This window comes from Triplophysa rosa, linkage group LG25 (assembly GCF_024868665.1).
Source record: "Triplophysa rosa linkage group LG25, Trosa_1v2, whole genome shotgun sequence".
Taxonomy (NCBI): Eukaryota; Metazoa; Chordata; class Actinopteri; order Cypriniformes; family Nemacheilidae; genus Triplophysa; species Triplophysa rosa.
The window spans coordinates 5855211-5862194 of record NC_079914.1 but is presented as its reverse complement, the minus strand read 5'-3'; the positions used below and the strand labels follow the sequence as shown (position 1 = coordinate 5862194).

At 45.9% G+C, this 6984-nt stretch overlaps 1 pseudogene; it reads right to left on the bottom strand.

Annotated features, from left to right (window-relative positions):
• Positions 1-4877: 4877 nt before the first annotated feature.
• LOC130549238 (uncharacterized) lies at positions 4878-6639 on the bottom strand (annotated as a pseudogene).
• Between the last annotated feature and the right edge of the window lie 345 nt (positions 6640-6984).

Sequence of the window (6984 nt, the reverse complement as noted above, 5' to 3'; positions counted from 1 at the left end):
TCCGAAATCCAAGTTGTGTGGAACGCAGCATAAGTGTAGCATCAGGCTTTAGAGAGACACTTTATTTAAAAGAGAAAATAAACATAATTATAAAAAAAATGAGGAAAAATTGTTTTCAGGGGAATTTAATGAAAGTCAGAAAACTGTGCCGTAGATTCAGTCTGGCGGTTACACATGTGTGGTAAAGTTCTTCTCTCTGCCAACAGTTTTGTGAATGATACCAAAAAAGTAAAAATAATTGAGGCAAATAACATAATTGTTTGTTAAAAAGTTGACCTGCTTGAAATATCTGGAAATTGGAAAATTGACTGGCCTATTCAAACACACCCTAATTTTAAGATCAAAAAATGGCTGGAAACCATGGCTTTATAAATTATTCATTTTAAAAGTAAACTTTATAATAGTCAAATTCCAAATATTGTCCTTTTTCTGCCATGCTGTAATTTCTATAAAAATGATTATATTACTTATTTGTACCAGCAACGCGTCTAACAGCAATATAATTGTTTCGTTATAAATGAAGCATACCCTTCAGTAGAGGCAGCAATCCTTATAGACGTGTTTCTCTAACAAAAACAAAAAATGTTCGTGTCACAAAAGATGTTTGGACAAAAGAGAAGATTAAGTTATGGTACCTAGGAAGGATGTTGTAGTTCCCTGCTGACAGACTCCTAACACAAATCCAGTTTGCTCCAGGTTGTGGATGTGGAGGATGTAGAGAAGGTGCTTGTTTTTCACTCTTATTACTGCTGATCCACACCACAGACCTGCCAATCCAAGAAAGTTTCCAAAGACTGTCATTACGAAAACAGACAAGTTCAGCACCTGCTCCATCCAGGGTCTTTTTACTTAAATCTTCTGCTGTAACACAGAATGGTAGCCACAGTGGGGCTGTCTGTTTGACATGGATGTAGCTATTGGCAAACTTTGAGGAGGCCCAATGTTTAGGATGACGCTACAAAAGGTGTTTATCTCATACAGTATGTGATCTTTGGAATCAACGCAAGCTTTTATTCCCCCTTGTAACGTCTCACATTATGTAAGATAAATGAATTCGGTCTGCAGATCATACAGATTTCAACCGGCCCAATTGGAGAACAACAAATATAAGACTTCAAGCTAATGGCAGGCAAAGCGATGTCCAACCTTGGAAAATTGATGTCTGTCTTATAGCATTGAAGGTGTCATTAAAGATGCATTCATTTTTTCCATGTATGTCGCATAGTTGCACTTCGAGTATTAAACTGAAGCTCAGCCTTTAGAAGAATTTAAGAATTAAAAAAAAAACCGCATCGCAAAGTTTGAGTCTGTACCCATGGGAATGACAGCTGTAGTCAGAGGCTCAACAAAGACTTGGAGATAGCAAGTAACATGATGACACAATAACTACATACAGTCCTTACAAAGACAAGACTAAACAATGGTGGAGAGTGTGCAGCGTGATGTTATGCTGCTGGTGATGAGATAGATCACTAGCAGGAGGGCAAATGGCTGACAAGATGCAGGTGACTGACTGTGGAGGATGCTGGGAAATGTAGTGCACAGGAGACAGACGGTGAAAAGACTGGGGATTTCACGTGACCATGAAAGTAGTCAAACCCTGCGTTCCATTTCAAAGTGCACTACTCCCTTCGAAGAGTGTAAACTCTAGAGGGATAAAAGCAGTTGTATCTTTTAATCTGTCCGTTTAAAATTTACTTGGCAAAAGGAGCAATAAGAACATCATCTTCTCTTTTTTCGAGTGATGTTTTGTATGGTGTCCCCTTCCCGAAGGGCCCATCAGACATGAAATGATGGTTTGTAGAACCAACTTTTTTGGTCATGACACCTTTTTTGAGGGTCCAAAATTGTTACACGCATTGAAGACAATATTACAAGCCCACTTTTATAAATTTCTGTCTGGGTTTATGTTCATAAACATCACAAATCAACTGTCCATATTTACTTTAGCCTGTAAAACTGTTAACAACGCCCCAGGAACATTTTTACTCATGTCATCAAAACCGTATATCTTCAGCAACAGGATTGCACAAATCATAATCTGACATCTGTTTTCCTGACACAGCAGTATTAAAAATCCAGGAAAAAATCTGGAATTTACTGTCTTGTTTCAGCATGAAGAAATAAATAATGAAGCCTTATTTTGACATTCCAATTGTGTTTGCGTGTGCAAAACTTGATTAGGGTAGAACGTTACTGTGGGGTTGCTAAAGTGATCATAATATTGACGTGACGCTGTTGAGTTTTCTAGAACATGAGATGCTTCTGTTTAAATAATTGGTCATCACAAAAACATCCTTTATTTCATGTTGTTCCACAATTCCTCCATTGACAGCTGTTCCTTAACGTGAGACCAGTAAGCCTCTTGCAAAGAAAAACAAAACCATATTACAACCTTCTGACAATATGTGAAACCACAAAGCACAACATTATAAATTGCAAATGCCAATAAAAACTTGATCGAGTGGGAATATGGCGGTATCAAATAGAAGAACATTCCTCCTGAGAACGTTTCATATGAAGTTTTAGCAGTGTCTCCATCCCACAAAGTGTCCTGTATGTATTTACACAGCTGATGTTTTCTTAACTTATGAGATGTTCATTTTCCTGCTGGAGTGCAAGAGAGTTTTGTCTCATTGCCAGATTTTCTTTTTAAGAAACTGTAGAAATCCCATTGATACCAGAGAGAAGGACAGCAGAGGTTGACGTGTTTGGGTTTTTTTATTCTGAACAGCAATCTTCTTTTACACTAATCTTTTGGGTATTTGCTATTAACAAGTTTTTGTTTATTTTTGTCTATTATTTCGTTTTCATGATATTTTCACGGTTTATTTGTTCATCTTTATTATCTGAAGAATGGCTTACTTAAATGTCCAATGTGTATTTTTTGGAGCATCTATTCACAGAAATGCAATATAATATACATAACTATGTCTAGGTGTTTGTTATGTTTTTATTTTCTTAGAATGAGCTATTTCTATCTACACACACCGCGGGTCCTCTTACATGGAATTCACCATGTTGTTTCTACAGTAGCCCTAAACGGACAAATTGCTCTACAGAGCATGTCTCATAAATACGTTATCTCCTTCTGCAAAAATGTGACAACATCTTAGTTCTGTGTCAGCCACCGTAGCGCTTCAAAAGGGAAGGGTGAGCGGTGGGGTGAGCCGCAATTCGCAACTTCACAACTAGATGCCGCTAAGTTTCATACACTGAACCTTTAAGATCTGGTCTCACAGTAAAAGGTTCTCTGATGTACTACAGATCAGTCTTATGATCCCTCTTTGTTAAAGTCACCCACGAATCCCTGATCACAATACATTTTATCTGAAAGATGTGATCAATTAATTCACATTCATTAAATATAATTCACGAGTTCGCCTGAGCAGATAATGAAGATAGCAGGGGTAGTAAGTATGCGTGTTTGGCGTGCTGTCCAGGGAGCGGGTTCCGAGCTCGCCGGTTCCATCCGAACCCGGTACGCTCCCGCCCCCCAATAGGGGCGAGTGCGCCGAGCTCGGAAACGGCCGAACCCAGAACTCACCCCCAAGGCAAAATATAAATTGGACAGCAGCCAGGTAGCGCATACCCCTCAAACACTGAGAAGGCTTCCTGGATGGTGGCTTGCGGTCGCCATGGACCTGTGGGTCGGCCTGGATGAGCAGATGTTGTCGTGGCCGCTGGATGTAGATTCCGAGGGGGGTTCTTCTGTGATCGTGAATCGGGATCCTGATCCCGAGGAGCGATGGAACTAGAAGGTTGGCTAGCTTCGGCAGGGTGACTTTTGCCTGTCTGCTGCGGCAGAGCATGGGTTGGAAGCCCGGGGGTGGTCACTGCGGTGACTCCGGCTTCTAGCATGGGTGGGGGGTGGAACACGTTCTGCTGTGGCAGAGAAAAGTTTAAAGCAATGGGCCCCTGTTGGGGCGTTCTCTGCGGCGATACTGGCTTCATAGTGCATGGTGTCTATTACGGCTGGACTTGGGTTGGAAGCACGGGCCCCTGCGGGGACGGTCGCTGCGGCAATACTGGCTTCATGATGCATGGTGTCTGCTGCGGCAGAACTTGGGTTGGAAGCACAGGGGTGGTCACTGCTGTGACTCCGGCTTCTAGCCTGGGTGGGGGTGGAACACGTTCTGCTGCGGCAGAGAGAAGTATGAAGCACGGGCCCCTGAGGGGGCGGTCGCTGCAGCGATACTGGCTTCTGGAATGGGGGGGAGGGAAGACGTTTGCTATGGCAGAGTGAGGGAAGAAGCACAATACTTCAGGGGAAGGGGTAAGGGAAACATGCAAGGGATTTTATTGGCGGGAAGGAAAGACGTTCTGCAGCGGCAGAGTGAGGGATGAAGCACGGGCCCCTGCGGGGGCTGTCGCGTGGTGCGATGCAGGCTTCTGGGGAAAAGGATGGGATAAGGGAAGCATGCTAGGGAATTTGGGAGGGGAAGATATTCTGCTGCGACAGAGTGAGGAAAGAAGCACAATACTTCAGGGGTAAGGGAGGCATGCAAGGGATTTTATCGGCGGGAAGGACAGACGTTCTGCAGTGGCAGAGTGAGGGATGAAGCACGGGCCCCTGCTGGGGCGGTCGCATGTTGCGATGCTGGCTTCTGGGGAAGGGGATCATGCAGGGGAGCTTACTTGGGGGGAGGACAAGACGTTCTGCAGCGGCAGAGTGAGGGATGAAGCACGGGCCCCTGCGGGGGTGGTCGCGTGTTGCAATGCTGGCTTCAGGGGAAGGGGATGGGGGAAAGGAAGCGGGTTGGGGGGAAATTACTTGGGGGGGAGGAAAGGCGGTTGGATGCGGCGGAGCATGGGAGGGAGCACGGGCCCCTGCGTTGCTGGATTCTGGGGAGTTGGCGTCTGCTGCGGCAGAACTGCTAGACGATTCGGGTGATGAGGGTCCGGTGTGCTTCCTGGATGAGGGTGCAGTCTGTCCGGATGTACCTTTTGAAAGCGTCGAAAGACCAACGGCCGAGTGCTTGGATTTGGGACTGTGAAAGGACCTTTGGGCAGCCATGGTTGCCGCGCCAATGCGGAACAAATGGCTGGAGAATAGATCTGCTGGGATGCCTGCCTGGAGCAAAACTGATTTAAGATGTTTTTGGAACCAGAAGCATGTAGCAGGTTGATTTGAGTCATCTACAAAGAGAGGGTCGGATGGAGATTTAGCTTGTGATGTTCTGAAGTGGAGGTATGCCAATAAGGTTTGGAATGGCTGGATTGGGGATTGGAGCTTGAAGATGTAGATGAAATGACCTCTTCTGCCTTGATCAGTCTTGCTTCGTTTAATTAAAAAAGAGATGGTTTCTGAATCGAGCACTGACAAATCCGAAATGGTAGGGTGAACTGAAGGATCGAAGTTGGACGAAATGGTGAATTCCAATCCTCTGAGAAATCCGAAGAAAGCCAGGATGAACATGGCATCGAGTGTGTGCGTGGTATGCTTGGAGTGGTAGCCTCTGCGGAGAGTGGTAATGCATTTTGTCAGTACTTCTAGGGTGATTGGTCGTCTAGCGTCTCGGTGGGTGGGTTGGGCTCTCTGGATGCCCTTGATGAGCATGGATGTTTGAGAACTGGCTATGGCTTGGGAAGGTGAATTGTAAATTAACTTGTGAAAAAATTGATCCCACTTAAATATCCTTTGATAGAACTTGCTTGGAGATTTTTTATTGTGTTGAAGAAAGAAATAAATGACGTAATGGAGACGAGAGAGAAATCTGGGAAGGGGATGTTGTATGTGTTGTGAAACGTTTTGAAGTTCCTCCATGCCGTTAGGTATGAAAGTAGGGTCCTTTTGGATACGGCTTGGATGATTGAGTTGAGGGAGGCCTCTATCAGAGTTTTAAGAGGGTGATTTAATTGAATGTCAAATCCGAATAGGGAGGCACGGGCGTTGGTGTTGGGTCTGCATCTGGCGCCAGCAGCCTGAATTTGTGCTAATATCTGTGACCTGATGTTGTTGGAAACTGGGGGAGGTTCCAGAGCCAGCGCGTTGAACGGCATCGTCATGGGAGCTGCGGATGCCAATGAATGCAGAGGGCGGGCCTGTGGCAGGGAGGGGAAGGTGGGAGAGGCGTCCGCTGGAGCCGTTAGCGGAGCCGGCCTCATGGTGGTAGCTGCTTCCCAGCTCGCGTTGGGTGGTGCCGCTGGCCAAGGGCTTGTGGCTGGGGCTTGAGTGAGGGGTAAAGTGACATCTGGTTGGTGGAAATTTCCTATAACCGCTGTTGGAAGCCAGCTCAAGTTGTACTTGCGGTTGAAGTACATGTGTGCAGGAGATGGTTCCTCTGCTTCTCTGAGCTGGAAGTCGGCGGGTGTCTGCAGCTGCTCGTCTGGGGCCCTGACTGGGCTCAGAGCAATCCTTGCGCCTGGTACGAGTCCTCTGCTACTGGAGGCTATAAAGTGGAGAATGTAGGCGGGGCCTCTGATTGGATCGAGAGGTAGAGACCGTACAGCTCGGCCTTGTTCATGCGCTTGCTGATGGTGACGTCCTGATTGGACAAAGCCGTTCGAAGGCCGGCGATGGTCCACTTCCCGATGGCTGGGATGACTGGGAGAGCTGAAGCGTACGACGAAGCTGGCGAGGGAGGAGGATGCCTGGTTGGGAGCGGTGAGGAAATGCGACGGCGCTTCGATGTGCATTTCTTAGCCTGGCGAGGCTGGCGGCCTTGTGTTGAATGCTGAGGGGCGCTCCAGTTTGCCAGAGTATCCTGCTCGATAGAGCTATCGCTGGCGACTGATGCCGAAGTATCAGACATGTGTAATCCTTTGTGTAATCCTTTAGGGATGGCTTCAGGTAAGAATCTTGTCTACTTATGTGCTCGTTTGAACTGATAGGGTAGAGTCTATGATTGCTGATTGCGAACCAGCCGGTCTTAATTATATTGTCTGGCTTCTCCCGAACTTTGTTAATCGTTAGTTAATCAACCATTAACATCATAAAGAGCAACACTACATTTTTTAGTTTGTTTTTCTTATCTGACAGAA